Here is a 19,706-nt window from a genome sequence, read left to right on the forward strand (position 1 = left end):
ATTCATAAATCATGTTGACTGTAATAGATCTCAATCATATGTCCTCTATTCAGGGACCCTGTTTCAAGAACTCTCTCTCGTATATTATCAAATGTTCATTCTCTACTAACTATGCCATTTAAATAACTATTAGTTCTCTTCTAACTAAAAACAAGCACACAAACACCAAAAAGTTAATCTTAATGACCTGCTTGTTACTAACATATATTTTTGCTCCTTATGAAGCAAATCTCCTGAGCATGTGTTTGTACATACTGTTCACAATCCTTCTCCTTTCATTTTTTCTAAAACAATACATTCTGGCTTTTGCTTCACCATAATACCAAAACCATTTTTTTTTTAACCAAAACTGTTCTTAAGATTACCAAATAACTCCAAAATGTTGCCTCTGATAGACAACATTCTTTCCTCATCTTAGTTGTTCAATTCTTAATTTGACATATTTGGTGACTCCTTCTTCCTTTCTACACTCTCATCACTTAAATTGTATTATGTTACATTAACCTTGCTTATCATGTTACCTTAACATCTATTCCTTTTCAATCTACACTACTGTTTCTTCTTCTTCCAGGTCTCTTCATCCTGGGAAGTGTAAGATATCAACTCTAGATTCCCTATAGACAGTCTCTCACTTGGTAATCTGGTGCTTTTATAGCTCTAAATATCATCTACATTTTGTTAACTCTAACTTTTTATCCATAAGAAGAGCTCTCATCTAAGAACCAAGCACTTAGTCAACTTCTCATGTGGTTGTCCAACACTATGCTACTCAAAATCTGGTCTAAGCATGAGTAGTATGAACATTGCTTGGGAATATGTTGAAAATGCATTTTATAAAGTCCTACTCTATTAAATTGACATTTACTATTTTACTACTATCACAAAGTGACTTAAGCACATAAAATCTGAGAAGTATTCTATTACTGTATAGTGAAATTTAGTCAATCAAAACTGAAGTCTAAATCTTACACCTATGGTAACTCTATGTCTTGTCCTCTCATTTTAGTTGAAGGAAATTCTTTGATTACAATTTCTGAGGCCAAATAAGAACAAATCATTCATATTTCCTGTTTGGTTTGTTTGTTTGTTAGTTCATTTTTTTATTTGTTTGTTTGTTTTTTCCTGACACCTCTTATTCAAGTCATTAGAAATTCTCTTGGCTCCTCCATAAAAATATACTCAAAATTTGTTTTCTCTCACCACCTTAACAACCTCCACTCTGTTCAGAGCTCTTAAGATCTCTCTCTGGAATTATCAACCTCATCAAAGAACCGCCCTTTTACTGATCTACAATATTCTCAAATAAGAATGCAATTCCTTTTAAGATATAAATGAGATCACCGTACCCCTCTGTCCAGAATGCTCGAGAGCCAGTCCATTTTACTCAGAGTAAAAAATCTGTACTCCTATAATGGCTTTCCATTCTGAATATACCTAAACCTGAACTCTGACCTAAACTTTTCTACATTTATTTGAAGCAATTTTGCAACCACACCAGCCTCCCTGCCATTTGTTATCTACTCCAGCTATTTCCATTCCTTAGGTTGTTGGTGTTGGATCTTCTCACTGCCTGGAATCCTGCATCCCATACAACCAACTGGCAAGCTCCCTCACCTCCCTCAGTGTCTTGTTTAAATGTTTTTTGCTCAGTGGGGCCTACTCTGGCACTCCTACATATTTTATACATTCCTGAAATTAGAATGGTTAATGCCCATTCATCTCCTTTTCCTGGACACCAGCTTCATTAAGACAAAAATGTCTACTGTTTTTATGAGTCTACTTAGAGTGTATATTAACAGCGACAGGGACAGAGAAAACTCTCAACCTTTGTTGAGATAAATAAATAGATAAATAAATAAAGTAGATAAATAGATAAATAAATAAAAGGTTAAAAAATGTAGATGTTACATATAGATTTGGATAGAGAAGTTAAAAATTTGAGCACATTTTTGTTAGGTGTAAATAAGAAGGAAAATGAACGATACAGCCAACTAAGTCAAGATGTTTAATATATGCTTAGCATCGTATGTATTTGTTCTTTGTCACATACACTTATAATCCATTATTTAATCAATAGCACAAAGATTTTGCTTTGCAAAAGTTACCTCTCTTGCATTTTCACAAATGTTTATCTCATTCCAGTTCAAAGGCTTGTCTGTAAGCATAGCCCGTATCAATGGCCAGGCCACTGATTCAAAAATGGACAAGTAACCAATCAGAGTCAATACATGTAATAAGCCTGGGTTGGGATTTTAAAGACAGTGATGCATATTGTCTTCCCCCAAGTCATGGTGGTTAAGGACAGGAGATCCATAGCTCTAATAATCATTTACCATCATGTGGGAAACTGGCTTGTGGAAAAGATGGAAGCAGAGGTACTGACATTTCCTATCAAGACAAGCTTTTTTTTAAGGTGCATAATATAGATATTTCCATTTTTTGCTTGAAACTATTTGGTTTAACATTTTTGCTACTTAAAACAAAGATTCTTAATTTTGATATGGCTATGATAAGAAATAAAACTGTACTGGGAAGCTAGAGAGAACATGTAATCCAGGGTCTTTTTGTTTGTGAAATTAGTCTGGTTTCTTTCCTTAGGGTAGGATACAGTTGGCATAAGTGAACATGAGGAAATAGAGAAAGGGTGAACATGCAGTAGATTGATGAGATTCTTAATGTAGATGAATATACAAGGGAGTAAACAGAAAGAATGGAAAAGAAGGAGCTGATAATAAAGATATCACTTTGGTCTGAATCATTCATATCCTTTTTGGCCCTATTTTTATGATGAATATTTCAAGCTCATTGAACAGAATCCATGCCTACCTATTGAGTTGTGTTCAGTGCCAAGCACATTTTCTATGCTCAATAAATGTTAAACCATAATATCACTGAAGAAAGACATGAAATAAGGAAGAACACTCTAGGAGGAAAACTAAGCATTTGTAGTACTATAAATTAACTCTTTCTTTTGAAAAATTCCTCTATTATTTTCCACTTTTCTTATTAGGTAAATACCATCTTCATTCATCAAATATACATTCAATGTCAGGAAGCTACCCTCCTAAGAGGCAGGGTGATACAAATAGGTCTCTAAAATCAATCTAGGAAATTAAACATATGAAATGCCTTTCACAGTTCCATGGACTAGTGAATAATACATTCATAAGTGTAGACAGATGTGGAATTACATAGTCGTTTAGAGTAGAAACAATAACACTTTTGCCTGGAGTGCTTAAAAATGGGCTTTTGGAACAAGCAAGATTTAAGCTAGCTAGAGCTTGAAGGGTAGGGTAGAATTTAGAGAGGGAATAATATGGAGGAAAGAATCCATTTTACATAAAAGGGTAATGGTGTGATAAAAGAATAGTAGTGGAAAATGCAATGAAAATTTTATGTATCAAGTAGCATGGCTTGACTGAAGTAAATTCTCTATGTAGCAGAAAAGTGGAAGGTAACCCTGGAAGGCTGGCATTTTCTAGGGCCTTGAATTTAATGTTGCAGTATTAACATTTTCTTTGACCCTAAGGATCCATTAAAAATTTTGAGAGGAAAAGCTATAAGGGAAATGTGGTTTTGGAAATTTAAAAAAATGATACTAGTTCAGCAATAAAAAGGAATTAAATCTTGTCATTTGCAATGACATGGATGAAGCTAGAGAGTATCACGCTAAGCAAAATAAGTCAGAGAAGGAAAATAACCTATGATTTCACTCACAAGTAGAATTTAAGAATCAAAACAACCAAGCCAAGGAAAAGAAAAGAGATAGACAAACCAAGAAACAGACTCTTAACTATGGAGAACAAACTTATGGTGACCAGAGGGGAAGAAGGTGATGGGGGGATGGGTGAAATAGGTAATGGTGATTAAGGAGTGGACTTGTGATGAGCCCTGGGTATTCTATAGAAGTGTTGAATCGCTATATTGTACACCTGAAATATTACACTGTCTGCTAACTATGCTGGAATTAAAATAAAATAAAAAATGTCCACAAAATGAAATTTGTTAGGTTCAGGATAAATGGGAGAGTGTTAGGTTAGATGCAATGAAACTTCAGCTCTGATCCAAGTCTGGACATGAGGAAATAGGATTAAAATAAACTGCTAACTTGGTGAGAATTAAAAAGAACTGCAGATCTCACATTAGCAAACAAATGTGGAGGATAAGGGATTGGGCAGTTGGTTATTTCTTAGATATAGTGTGAGAGGTTAGAACAGGACCTGGAGATGGCCCTCATATAATGGTGGTCTTCTTCAGAAATTATTTTAGCACACGTACTCAAAAAATTAGCTTTTCAATTTCTACACTTTTAACCCATTAAAAATGAATATTGACTAACGATTACATACCTTATTTAAAGGATAGATTTTTAAAAAGATTTTATTTAATTATTTGAGAGAGATAAAGAGAGGGCACAAATAGGCAGAGTGGCAGGCAGAGTGAGAGGGAGAAGCAGGCTCTCCACTGAGCAGGGAGCCTGATGCAGGGCTCAATCCCAGGACCCCAGGATTCTGAGCTGAAGGCAGCCGCTTAACTCACTGGGCCACCCAGGCACCGTAGGGGACAGATCCTTTAAAGAAATGTTTGGACTAAGGTTAAAGGGATAGAAAAAGAAAGAAAGGAAAAGTCAGAAACTATCAATACTTTTCACATATCTATGATTTTGGAACTTAGAAGATCAGTTTCATATTCAGGTAGGTTTACTTTCGTGCAGCTATAAAACAGGGACACATAGTAGTGGAAACGTACTAAATCAGCTCTGCAGTTGCCAGCATGGTCGTGAAATACAGTAAAGTTTTAAATGCCATTTTGTATATTAAAAAATAACCTGACAACTCTGTACCTTAAAGGGAGAAAAAAGGAATTTATATCATATCATTTCAGGAAAAAATAATCAATTTTTAATGAATAACCTCTGAGGAGAATGGGGCCAAGTCATAGGTTTAATATAAAACATTTGGTTTCGATAAAAATGATTACAACCTGGGAATAAATATAGCATTTGATTTTATTATCATAGAGAAAAATAAAGGAAAATTCCTCAGTTAGTTGGGACTGAATAATATTAAAGATTTATAGGTAACTGTTATAGACAGGGCCTGGAGCAATATTTCACTACTAAGTAAAAATTAAATTATACTAGAGGCAATAGAATGTTTAACAAATTGAACAAAACAATAACATGTTCTTTGGTCCCTGTGATCACCAACTACTAAACATTAAACATTTCAAGAAACCACTTCTCCATGAGCATTTTCTTTTAAATTTTACTTAGAACAACTGTATTCTGAAGGGAAATCTGGTGCAGGTTCTATGGTATAAGAAAGTAATTTCATCAGTGATACAAATACATTAAACAGAGAAAATACTACATACAATACAAGTAGTTCTTCCTTCGAAATGTTTACCATTCAAGCTAATAAGATGTACATTTTTTTTACTTATACTTGCATTTATTTTTATATTTGTTCCTAATATAATCATGATTCAAATGAATATAATTAAGAGGTTTGTGAGCTGCAAACAACATTATTTTTCCCTGTTGGTTTTAAAAACAGTAATACTGGGATTTTAAAAAAATGTTGGTCAAAAGTGACAGAGGTGTAGGGTCAGTCTTTAATTTCCCAACTTCCCTTGGCCAAGCTTTCTTTCATTACTTTAGAACAGGTAAATCTAATATTTTTCATTGGGTTAAGATTAGTTTCAGAAAAATTTCTATATGTAATAAGACAGTATTTTAACATATAAAATGATGCAATAATTATGCTTATCACCATACTGAAATTAACAAATTTTAAAAATAAAAGAGAATCCTTCATAATTATAAATGCAAAAAATCTCCTAAAGAATAAATCCATGAAGACTACACCTTAAATTACTAATACTCCCTTAGGAAACATATGTACTTCTTTTAATAACTGGATTCAAAACAGAGTGATTTTGATTTAAAATAATTTGTTATTAAAATCTTATTTTATATGTAAATATACTAAATACAGGATTTTTATAGTTTATTTCATATTAAAGTATTGTGCTTAGTATTAGAGTTTATTTTAATTAATTTATTCATTTTGAGACATGTGTATCAGAAATCTTTTTTAATGAGCATAAGAAAACACAAAATATTTAACTTAAAAATTAAGAAATTGTATTCATCTTTCAATGTAATATTTCTACTTACAATTCCCTCACTAGAATCAGAATTTAGTTTTATTTTAAGTAATTTATTTTTTAAATTTTTAAATTTTAATTTTATTAATTCATATTTATTTATTTATTTTGAGAGAGTGAGTAAGCACATGAGCAGGGGGTGGGGGGTTGAGAACAAACAGAGGGAGAAGGAAGAAGGAAAGGTAGAATCTCTAGCAGACTCCCTGTTAAGCTTGGAGCCTAAAGAGGGCTTGATCGCATGGCCTTGAGTTCATGACCTGAGCCAAAATCAAGAATTCAGTGCCTAATTGACTGAGCCACCTGGTATCCCACAAGTAATTTTTTTAAAAAATATTTTTATTTATTTATTAGAGAGAGAGATCATAAGCAGGGGGGAGGGGTAGAGGGAGAAGCAGACTACCTGCTGAGCGAGGAGACTGATGTGGGACTTGATCCCAGGACCTAGATCATGACCCAAGTCAAAGACAGGTGCTTAACTGACTGAACCACCCAGGTGCCCAGTAATTTTTTTTTTTTAAGCCTATGAAGTATACTTGATAATTTATTCTTACTATAAGTAGTATAAAGACATTGCTTACTTGCTAGCATGAGACACTGTTGCGTTTGTGATAACTGGATAACAATAGTATTGTCTTTAGATGTATGTTTTTATCTTCCATGTTCTCCTCTAGATGTATTCTCCCTCTTTAATCCTGTTCTGTACAGTGAGAAGCTTTGACCTGTGGATTGAAACTCTACTTCTCTCTGCCTTTTGTTCAAGTTCAGTTGAGCCATTAAGAGTCAGCCGCCAGGATTGGGGGGTGAGAGAATGTATTTGACACAGTAAATCAATACGAAGATAAATGTTAGTCCTGGCATTAGGTTCTTCTCTTGTTTTATTTTGTTTTGTATTTTTTTTTCTCAAGGTTTATTATTGCCTGTGCTGCTTTCATTATAACAAAGCTTTCAGTTCCACATCAGTTTCACTGGAGCACATCCCCTTCCAAGTGAGATGATGCTGATTTTGATTCAGGGTATACTCTTTCATCCTTAGCGATGGAGAAAATTCGCAGAGTCAAGATGGATATTTTCTCAGCATGAGATACCACTTTGCATATTTCTGTTCCATTTTTACACAAGAAGGTTCTGCAGAGTTGTTTTAATTTTTATAAACAGAGGAAAGGCTGAGGAACCTTATTATAATTCAGCCTTGGAACTGTTATATGTTACTTTTAAACAACTCATCTCCACAATCTCCTGTCATTTTTAGCAACCTATGCCTTGTACTATAAAATGTGACATAAATGTAGAGACCATAATCTCATAGTTCTGAAGATGATTAAATGTCATAAGATATGTGAGCCATTTGGAACTGTTTCAGACATAATATATGCTATATAAAATACTTGCTAAATTTATTCATAGATCATCCTCAAAAATATTCAAACAATGTATATTTTGCAAACTATATCTCTAAATTTTGTAACTCTTATATATGGTAATTAAAAACACATATACTATAATTAATGAGTCAAAGAAGAAGTCATAATAGGAACAAAAAACCTGCTGGGAACTAATGGTTAAAGGAATCACTGCATATTTTAAAAAAAGTTGAGATACAGTAACTATGTTAAATAAAGGGAAACTTTTAATATTAAATTCTCATATTAGGCAAATTATAAAAGAGAAAATAAAACTTGAATGTCAATCTTGAATGCTTGCAAAATGAATCATTATATATATGCATAGATACTTGTCAACTATAGATTCACTCAAGATATATTTATTAGGCTGTTACTAAAAAATAGGTAATTTTATATTAATATATGATGTACAACACTGCAAGGAAAATTTGTTCTCGCTGGTAATATAGTGTTATTCTCTTTTTTGCACAAATTCTGGAGTCCTTGCTGGGTGATCAAATTTTTACTTTACTAGTCACATTTTCACATTCTCCATTTTTTTTTTTTATATTGTCAGTAAAAGCTTTTCTTCTCTGCTTTAGGTTATTATGTAGCTGCACTTTATGCTCTGTTTAAAATGGCATGACTAATAAAACCAGCAATTTATTGACAAAACAAATGACTACTGTATATACTGTAAGCAGAGTTAATAAGATGCTTTATTGATAGAATTTATTTATCCCAACTGAATAAGGTATGAAGGTAAAAATCTTTCCTTAAAGCCTGCCAATATTACAAAATTTACATTACTTGGGAGAAATCAGACACATTCAAATCACCTTCTAAACTGTCACCATGGCTTTTATGTCCTGGATATAATTGAAATAAAATTATTATAAGGGAATAAAGAAGTCAGTTATAAGGGAAAGTGTATGTGGGTAGTGGAATTTAAACAAAGCTTTGTTTGACTTTGTATTTCTTATGAATTTTTATCCATTCATTCCCAAATTATCTAATGAGCCTGGATAAATGGCACTGACCTTGTCAACCAGAGGTTTGTAAAGAGATTCCAGAAAAGAGACACATACCGAAGGCACTACAGTTGGTTATAATACAGTAACGAGGCATAGATATATGTCATGATAAAGCTGATAGGTTAACACATTTTAGTTCTGCCTCTAGAAATCATTGGCTGCATTTAAGAGACTTATTCAAAGTTGAAAATATTTTAACAAATAAACCAGGAGAGTATTTTATTTCTATATGAGTCAGGCTTTTGAATTTTATTTTGGTGGTAATTTCAAAGATTATACTCCTGAACAATTATATTTAATTGTTATATTTAATTATATTTTATAATAAGAGGGTGAAGCCATAAAGGATTACTTTTATTATTTTTTTTTCTCCCAGAGTACCTCAAATGCGAAAGGAGTATAATTACATAAGTCTTCCTTTTCTACAATGCGTCTGGGATCATAGCCATGAAGTCTGCTGTTACTGTTGTTTTAGAATGGAATATGCTTTCTCTTAAATGTCCTTGTAACGTTTATGTCATATACAAGATAGTTTTGTTTGGGAAGAAAATAATAAAATTTTATTTTGCTTACTTCTAGCCATATTCTTTGAGTAATATTTTATGTTATATTATTTCCACAGTCTTTGAGTAAGTATCTGGGTACAGAATGACCCAATATGTTTGTCCTTCAACTCAGTATTTTAACACTGTGGAAATATGTAGACATAACATGTAAATTAGACTGATTTATCCTTCCTGTCCAATCTGGTCTATTTGTTGGTTTTCTCTGTGGATATATCAGTGTTTTCTGATTCTCATTCTTATGTCTGTTCGGACTAATCTTTTTTTTTTTTTTTTTAAGATTTTTGTTTATTTATTTGACAGACAGAGATCTGTAAGTAGGCAGAGAGGCAGGGAGAGAGAGAGGAGGAAGCAGGCTCCCCACAGAGCAGAGAGCCAGATGCTAGGCTCAATCCCAGAACCCAGGGATCATGACCTGAGCCGAAGGCAGAGGCTTTAACCCACTGAGCCACCCAGACGCCCCTGTTCAGACTAATCTTTACTGCAATTTTGGACCAATATTTCGTTTCACCTTTCCATCTATGTTTCTTTTCCACTTTGGTATCTAGCTGATACTGAATTCAGTATCTCTTTTTCTTTTAATACTAACTTTAGAATTTACAGTAACCTCTGTGATATTTTAACTTATTAGACTTATCCTATTTGGGATATTCTAAATATTATTCATCTCAGATAGTGTGTCAAATCTATTGCTATTATTTATCCCCAAATTCAATTCTCTTTTTGTACATCTTTTGTCAAAATCACTGGAAGAAATATTTACTATCCAGAGCTTGCTAGCTAAGTATTTGGTTCTACTGCATACCACTAAGAGCTTTTTCTCCAGGATGGCATTAGAATAATAATAAATAGTCTTTGCCTCAATTATACTCGTAGGTCTATATATGCTAAATTTACTAATGCCTCAGTGTACTTTCTCCACCTTGTTAAAAATAATATTATGAAAAGTTTAGTTATCTCTTTTTCCTAAAGTGATCACCTGAGAGTAAATTTACCAAGAAAGAAAATTTTACATTGTTGAATGCCTTATTCTTAGCAAAGCCATTTTAACCTCTGGGAATCAATCTCCTGTTTAAGAGCTGCCTCCTAATTTGACACAAGTGAAAGATTATTTTCTCTTTAAACGTAGCAAGCTTTGTATTGCATTACAACCTAACAAAGTCTAACTTTTAAAACATTTTGAACAATTCTATTTCAAATTTGCAAAAGTGTAGTGACAATCTCAAATTTTGACATGTTGTTGAAACTAGCTAGTTAAAATGAAATTGACAATCACTTCCAAGTCATTTATTATAACTGTTCTGATCCAACAGTAGGCATAGAGTCGTGCTGGATGTCAACACCTTTCATTTTATTTTCAGAACAATAAACACAATTTTGATAAAAGTCACAAATATAGCAGTCTAAAAAGAAATCTAAGAGAACATAAGTTTTTGAGGCACTGATTAGTTTCAAACATAAATTAAGTTTCCTGTTCATTTTGTTCTTTCCTTCTCCTCTCCCAACCCAGAAATTTACATATTAGAAGCTATCCCAAGGGGCTTTCTGAACTCCTAGGGTTCTGTAGATACTTGTGGTGGCAGCTTTACCATTCATTGACATTTAATGTTATACCATTTAATTTTGAAAGAGGATTTATTTTAGAGAAGAAAAGACAGGGAATTATTTTTCCAAGAATATTCACCTTAATTAGCTTATTTGAGATTAAATCTTCTCTAGACTATATATCAATATTCTGTATACACAGCTGTTGCTTCTTACTTTCTCCCCTCCACTCTTCTTTTTTTTGTTGTTTTCCTGTTCTTTCCCATCTTTTTCAATATGTAGGTTGGGTGAACTATTCTTTCTTCTAAGTGAGGTGGTCTGATGGGATACAGAGGTTGAAGAAAAATATTTTATTCTTCCAACAAGAAGTTATGAAAGTTAGTGAAACTTTGATTAGACATTTACTAATTTTGTCTTTCCTAGTCATGACAAACAACAACCTAAAATAGTTCTTTTTGTATTGTAACCTATATGCCCTCTTGGGTGTCTTGGGTGGAGTAGCAGTGGTCATTATGAACATTTCCTTACTCTGACCCTCAAAGGCACATGTATCACATCAGCTTTAAAAAGTATGTTTGCATACATTTGTACATGTATCTTCCTGCTCTGACTTGCATTATTATGTTTTAAATCTGGAAAGAGTTAAGGGTAACATATAAACAGAATATTTCAAACAGAAACTCAACAAAAAATTAGATAGTCAAGGAAAAATAAATAATAGGTGTAATAAACATATGAATATTATATCACTTATAAGAAACAGAATAGGGATATTGTAGCTTATGATTACATAGGAGAAACATTTTGAGATGATGATGAGCTCAAGTTAATTTCACAATTGTAGAAACCTAAAAGAGTAGAAATGGAGATCTTTGCTGTTGAGAAAAAGAAATTGTTATATTCTGGTGTTGATTAAAGCAGCTAATAATTGATTTATGCAATGTTTAAAATTTCTTTTGTGGTAGCTTTGCACTGTGCCAGTTTAGAAAATCACATTTCCTAGAATTCTCTTCTTTGGATAGTCTCAGGGTATCATGTGGAATAAGACATTTTGTGGAAGAATTTCAGGCACAAAAGAAGTAGCAGCTGCCTTATGTTTGCACTAGAAGGTGTGTACAGGGCATGCAGGGCTGTTGCAGCTCACACATGATGTTGTTATCTACCTGCTGGATCATGTGGTTGTTGTGAGAAGCAGTAGGGCGCAGAGCGGCTCCGTCTCCTGAATCCCGTTTCAATTTCTTGAATCCTGAGCCAGCATAATGATGAAGGGCTCCATTTTATTGATGAAGGAACAGGAGGCTAGCTGAGGACAAAGCAGAAGCTGGCACTCTACACCCCTCCCCTCTTTGTAATAGGTGTGACATTCTTAGACAAAACAAATAGTTAACTCCTAGAGATCACTGTGAGGGCCTATTTAGCCAGAGTGATTCCATCTTGGATTAAACAATCATTTTGTTGTTTATGCAGTAAAACTTAAACTGTCCCTCCCCCCTTCCCCCCAGGGGACTTACTTTAAAACAAGTCCCAGAAACCAGTCCTAGGTAACAAAGCCCAAATACAAGGGTGGGTCAGGCCAGGTGGAGGTATCCAATCAGTAGGGGCACATACTGTCTCCCTACCTACCAAGGAGCATGGGCCCCGCCTTTTGGGCGCTAATTCTGACCAAGGTGTTAGGCTAGTTCAAATGTCTACTATAGGGTAAATTGTAATTTAATTGGTCACTTATGTTTGACCTAGCATGACTGTGTAGCTTCCTCTGTGTGTTACAATGTCATTGGCCACCTGTGTGTGGCCAGGCTCAACCACATGGCCTTCGCCCTTAAAGGCTAGTCCGTAGGGCAGAGAGGGGTCGCCTTCTCTATAAGAGGCGCAGCCCTGAATGTTCAGTTTGATTCTCAATGCTTGGCACAAAATAAAGCTTTGCTTGACCTTCGCTTTGTGTGAGTCTTGCTCCTTTAATCACGGACACATTATTGGGGGAGCTTTCAATCAGAATCTGTAAAACTAAGTCTCCCTCAGTTTACAAATGTCCTAGTGATTTATAAGGAAGAAGCTTTCTTATCAATAGCCTAACTTTCAGACACCCATAACTCAGTCCCTGAAGCCCTAACATCACGCTCCCCTCCATAAAATTGAGGGAGGTTAAGGGAAGAGTAAGTAAAGTTAAATTTCTTCTAAACCTAAAGCTCATTGTGATAACAGGTGTGTGACATTCCTCCAGGAAGCTCCTACCTCTTAGTGGCAATGCCTTACTAAAAGGAAAAACAACCTTAACTTGTCAGTGGCAAGGCCTTAGGTATCCTGTAGGCCCTCTTTAGCATATGAAAGTTCTTTTGAAACCTCCTTTTGTTCCTTACCTTCCCCAACCCCATAGTATATAATCAGTTACTCCTAAAGACATCTCAAGAATTCTTTCCTGCTTGTGGGCTCCAGACTTCATTCCACTGAACCTCACTTAAATTCTAAAAGTTCATCATTATGCTGAAGAATACTTCCACTGGAAGGAGGAGGCTTGACAGCACTAAGATTCAGATTTCATCCCTTCTTGTGGGTTCCATTCTCATGGGTTGCTTTCCACATGTTCATGTTTCTTATAAATTATGTGTCCTGCCCTGAAACAATGACCTCACAAAAATCCTTTATTTAGCCCTATAAGTGTGCTGGGAAGAATCCATATCATAGAATATATGTGTACACACACACACACTCCCAGATACACAGACACGTGCACACACACACACACACACACACTCACACACACACACAGATTTCAGTTGACCGTGTGTCTCCAGGGTTACAGTCCCTGAGATTCAAAATAAACACCTGCGCTTGCTTTATAGCCTCCTTGTCTCCTTGTCTCCTTGGTCCACACTTGCCACTTTAAAATTCCATCTTGGAAATTTTAGTTTTCTAGCTGTACTTTTTCCCCTGATTTTCTAATTTCTTAACACTTGGCAATTCAATTCACAGTATTTTATTCTGTTGACCTCTGTCACTCCCAGTTACAAAGCTTCGCCCATTACTTACAGCACTGCCTCAGTGATGGTGTGTCATTGTTTCATCTGACAGAGGTCGTACTAGTTTTTTCAGGTTAATGAAGTGTCCTATTGATGTGGTTTTGGAATATAGGTGAAGTATGTTGGGAAGAGGTCTGGAGCCAATGACCAAGAAAGAATTCTTAAGACATCTCAGGTGCAAAAGGCGTGTGTGTGTGTGTGTGTGTTTAATTAATTATTTTTATTAACATGTAATGTTTTATTTGCCCCAGGGGTACAGGTCTGTGAACCATCAGGCTTACACACCAAAAAGGCGGTTTTATTAAAGCTCCAGGACAGGAACCCATGGGCAGAAAGAACAGCTGCCCTGGGATCCTGAGGGGTGGCTGAATATATACAAGGGATTGGGGGAGGCAAGGAAAAAGCGAGGTTTCAAAAGAACTTTCATATGCTAAAGAGGACCTAGAGATACTGGAGGTCTTGCCTTATTAAGGTTGTTTTCCCCTCTAGCAAGGCATTAACATTAAGATAGTTGGGAGATTCCTGGAAAAATTTCACACATGTCCCACCCAGGAATGGAGGGTGAGGGAGGTGCAGGGTGTTAGCTTATGCTTTGCATTCAGCTAGCCTTCCATTTGCTCATCACTATCAAGTATTCATTACATCTGGTAGCTAAGAATCTATATAGTGTGTGCTATTCTTACGTAGTCTCATTTTAGAATTGTTTCTATATAACAATGACTTCTTTGTTGTTGTTGATTTCCCTATTTACTGCCACAGTAATTACAGTGCTTTCAACCTTATCGGTCTGGTTTCACCTTTAAAATGTTTGTGTGTGTGTATGTTTGATGACACCTATATTCTTGCTCATACGCTATTTCTGAAATTTCATCACCTTGACTTTTTAATCTCTTTTTCTATGACCTCTTGTTAATGAATCTATTCATGTATGTGTTAAAGCTTCAAACAAGGGTAAAAACTACATTAAAAAATTGCAAATGTGGTTTACCACTGGCTATTGTTTAAACCAATAATGTAATTGGTTGTAGATAATGCAGGAAGCCACAGCACAGTGTTTACAGCAAAACAGCCTGATGGCTTGCTCCACTTAATTCAAATGCTTAAACACAAGTTTTATTACTCCATCCTCCGCATGTTTCCCCCTGCAAACAACAAGTAATTAACATTACTTTAGATTCAATTTTTTCAGATACCAAAGCAATAATATATGCATTCAATTTTAGTCCAGATATCAGGCAGAACTTCAGAAAACCTTTTGCATCCAATCAAAGGAACTCTACCAGGTTGTTTCATCTTTCCAATCACTTGTCAAAGCGAGTTCCATACAAGTAGAGAGAAACTTTCTTAACAAACAAACGAGAAAATCAAAAAAGGCACTTGATGTGGCTATTTTAAAAAGGAGCCATTTCAATATTGTATCTATGCCTCTGAGTGGGTGAAATTTTGGTGAGAAAAATTGGTAATAGTATTATGACTACTATAAATATTGTTTCCAGCTAGCTTGTATTGAGTTATTAACATGAGATAAGCAGAATGCTCTATATTACATGTGTTAACTCTTTTAATACAGGTAAAACCTAAGTGAACTCTAACAGTACAACAAATTAAATGCAGTAAAATGCTATTTGAATGAATCAGTAAAAGGGTTTCCACAGACCAGGCATAAAGACCCTAGGTTTTCTAAGTATGTTTACCAAATTTTGTAATTTATTTTCAAACTTCTTGGATGTTGGGGGGTTTGTTTTCATCATTCTTTTTTTGGTCATTTTTATTTATTTTTTAGACAGTTGATAATTTATTTAAAAGTTTGATTTAAGCATCCGCAAATGTGACTTGAACCTCCACTTCTGGCTCAATACTGATAGAAGTAAATTGTTTAACAATCTCAGAAGGACCTTGAAAAATTAATGAGTCACTTGTGAATCCTCTTCTGAAAATGAGCTCAAGTCTTTGAAACTTCACAACTGGGAGTTTTTCTTATGGTGATTATCAGAATCTTGGTAGGCATCTGAACTGGTTCTTCCACTTTGAGATTCTTTTCCTTTATGCCTCTGAGCAAATCAGCACATATCTTTTACAAAGATTTTATTCTGTGGCTAGTTAGAGTAATTCTAATTTGGTGAATCATCACCTTTGGTTCCATGGTTGTCTTCCCAGTGTCTTTAAAAGCCATTTGCAGTGGGTGACTGCCTTCTCCACCTGTTCCTTAGGGAGAGCAAATAGTGGGGAATGAGGAGCAGTAGTGGGTGTCCAGACCTCTGCTGTGGCTACCCTTGAGTTCTAATCAGAGAGCTTTGGGTCATTTTTGAAACGTCCCCCAATAATGGGCCCGTGATTAAAGGAGTGAGACTCATACAAAAGCGAAGGTCAAGCAAAGCTTTATTTCACGCCAAGCATTGAGAATCAAACTGACGGTTCAGAACTGTGCCTCTTACAGAGAGGGTGACCTTTCTCTGTTTCACAGACTAGTTTTTAAGGGCAAAGTCCATGTGGTTTGGCCTGGCCATGCACAGGTGGCCAATGAGATCGAAACACACAAAGAAAGCTGCACAGTCATGTTAGGTCACACATAAGATCAATCGAGTTACAGTTTACCCTATAGTAGACATTTGAACTAACCTATCACTTTGGTCAGAATTGGCACCCAAAAAGCACCCAACAGGAGGGGCCCATACTCCTTGGTAGCTAGGGAGACAGTATGTGCCCCCCCAATGATTGAGGACCCAATCTAGGGACCTAGCCTGACCCACCCTTGTATTTAGGCTTTGTTACATGGGACTGGTTTCCTGGACTTGTTTTTAGTAAGTCCCCTGGGGGAAGGGGGTCAGGGACTGTTTAAGTTTAACTGTATAAACAGCAAAGTCATTGTTTAACCAGATGGGAGTGCTCTGGCTAAATAGGTCCTTACAATTTTTACATGAACATTTTTCTTTTCTAGAAAATGAATACCTTCTTAGTACAGACTTCTAGTTTTTATAGGAGAGAGAAAAAAGTTTGTTTGTTTGTTTGTTTTTGTTTGTTTGCTTTTGTTTTTTAATTAAATAATGTGGGGCACCTAAGTCATTCAGTCAATTAGTGTTGGCCTTCAGTTTTGGCTCAGGTCATGATCTTGGGGTCCTGGGATCAAGCTCTCCATTGGTCTCTGTGCCCAGTGTGGAGTCTGTTGGAAATTATCTTTCTTTCCCTCTGTTCCTCCCCCTTCTCTCTTGCTCTCTCTCTAAAATCTTTTTTTAATTAACTAACTAGTTAATTAATCAATTGTATCATGTGCCTTTACTTTCACCTTGTATTTTTAAAAGCATCTTAGCTACATATTCTTATGGCATTCATAATAAAGTGTATAGAATTTAGTGTAGGAGGAATTATTATGCCTATTTGATATATGAGATAAAGTAGAGATAACATTTTTTGATTGGTCCAAAGTCACATAGTAATTTTGTGATATATACACTAGCCACCATTTGAGACTCAGGCATTTAGATAGTTCATTTAGAGGCATTTCACTAAAATGGTTTTCCATTTTTCTTATATCCCATGGAAAATTCTGATGAAATCTAAATTGAAGAGGAAAGAATTTCTTTTATGCTATGTCATCTACCAACTTAATAAACAACTAACAGTGGCACCTGTGTGGCTCAGTGAGTTAAAGCCTCTGCCTTCAGCTCAGGTCATGATCCCAGGGTTCTAGAATCAAGCCCCACATCGGGCTCTCTGCTCAGGAGGGAGCCTGCTTCCTCCTCTCTCTCTGCCTGCCTCTCTGCCTACTTGTGATCTCTCTCTGTCAAATAAATAAATAAAATATTTTTAAAAAATAAAATAAAATAAACACCTAACAAATGTATGCAGAATATGGAAATTTCATCAGATTAAAAAGCATCAAAAGGACATTATTTTTATATTTTAGGTATAAAACAGTATTCTGGAAACTGCTATTTTTAGAAATCTTTACAAAATTTACATTAATTTTTCATGCTAAATTTTGACAGATAATATGCTTTATATTTCAAAGGTATTTGTAAACGATTGTAGAAAAAAGTATCTCCTCTATAATTGTGTTCTTTGTGGTCATACATGCATGGGTGGATTTGATTTAAAAATATATTTTCTGACATAATTTTTAATGCATTTATTTATTATTTATACTTGGGTTACAACCCATCACTTACTAATTCAATTTTTTCCAAGTAAGAAGATTCTTGAATAATAAAAGTAAAATTAATGTCACTCTTTACTATTTACAAATCATAGCACTTTGTTGTTAAAAAAAAAAAGTGCACATAGGTATGTGATAGTTAATGTCTATACCTGAGAAGAAGAGAAAAAATAGAATATATGGAATCTATAGAAATAATAGCAATTGCAGTTCACAGTACATGCATTGGTCAATATTTAGTTTTATTTAGGTTTATTTTGTTTTTGTTTTTCCTTTTTACTTTTTATATGTTAGCCATGTTGTGTTTCATTAATGACAAAATGTTAGCTTTTTGGAACTTCAGTCAGAACTTGTAAGAACACCTTAGCAATTGATTCAAGTCTTCATGGAATTAGGTAGACTTTAATTTGTATTATACCAGTTAGGAAAAATATATAATAAAAAAAATCTTTATATGCATATTCATGTTGAGGTGGATAGAGAACCTTGGGCCTCAGCTCCTTCCTGTCTGCTGCTCTCCATTGCTCCTACTGAGGCAGAAAAAGACCAAATGGCCATCCCACTTGGTTAAGAAAAGAAAATAAGTTCTCCAGGATGACTTAGCCCTCTCCTGAGATGCTTCCATATAGACACTTCCACATAAAAGGGGCCAATCTGGCATGAGACACCACAAAAAAATGTCCCATTACCATCCCCCATCACCCATAACCATAAAAAACTCACCTCTAACCCTGCTGGGTGCTCAGTCTTTGGGGAATGAGCCCACTGAGACTTCCAGTGAAAATAAAGCTGTGTTCTAGATTTCCATGTGCCGCTTGAGTTTCTTTGTTCGCTCCAGATTTTCCCCAACATTTGGTTCTCTGACTGGGAAACCCAACTGTGCTGGCCCACTGTGCCACCAGTGTGGGACAGGAGTCAGGCCGCAGAAGATGACAGGGTACCTACACTAGGGTTTAGGTGCACCCTGCTGATTTCAGTGGACCCAAACCTGGGTTCTCCCAGACAGCTGTGGCTCACTTCCACCCATTGGACCAGGTAAGCCCTGGGGCCACTGCCCGAGTGAGACCCATCCACTGGGGACAGATGGGAAGCCTGATCACCTCCCATTAGTCAGGGATACCCGGGTGGGGGCTGTCCAACCTGACTAAATATAAAGAGTGCCTGACTATGTGAATCTGTCTGTACAACTCCATTGCTTAGGCTACAGTTTCTGGGTGGGCTAGACCCTGAGTCTCACAGAAGTGTCATACAGCATAATGGTCATCTACTCCACGGAGCAGCCTGGTCCGGGGCTTATACGGATAGACCTTAGCTAAGATGCTGCTAAGTTCCTGAGAGGGACGTGAGCAGGACAGCATCTGAAAGAATCCCCTCCCTTTGTTTGCAACATCATTCATGATGGGAGGGAAACCCAGTAAACCCACTGTCTTTGACTGCATGCCTAAAAATTTTAAAAAGGGCTTCAGTGGTGACTACAGGGTTCATATGACCCCAGGAAAACTCAGGACCCCATGCAAGCTAGAATGGTCTAGTTTCAATTTGCATGGCCCTCAGAAGGAACCTTAGATTTGCCCACCATCCAACATGTTTATCGCATAGTTACGGAAAACCCAGGGCACCCAGATAACTTTTCATATATTGACTCCTGGTTAGAAATAGCTGGAACCCTTCCCTCATGGGTATGGCTCTGCATCAATAGTAAGGGACAGTGCAGGATCCTCCTTACTTAGCCAGCCAGAGGTACTCAGAATAGAGCCATATATCAAGGGGATCGAGAGGAAGAGCTCCCACCACCCTACATTCCTCTGGTCCTCCTGACTGCTCCTGAGGTGGGAGCACTC

General features: G+C 35.8%; 1 pseudogene; it reads right to left on the reverse strand.

Moving 5' to 3' along the window:
* Positions 1-15,524: 15,524 nt before the first annotated feature.
* LOC131815112 (small ribosomal subunit protein uS10-like) lies at positions 15,525-15,885 on the reverse strand (annotated as a pseudogene).
* Positions 15,886-19,706: the final 3,821 nt, after the last annotated feature.

This window comes from Mustela lutreola, chromosome 14 (assembly GCF_030435805.1).
Source record: "Mustela lutreola isolate mMusLut2 chromosome 14, mMusLut2.pri, whole genome shotgun sequence".
NCBI lineage: Eukaryota > Metazoa > Chordata > Mammalia > Carnivora > Mustelidae > Mustela > Mustela lutreola.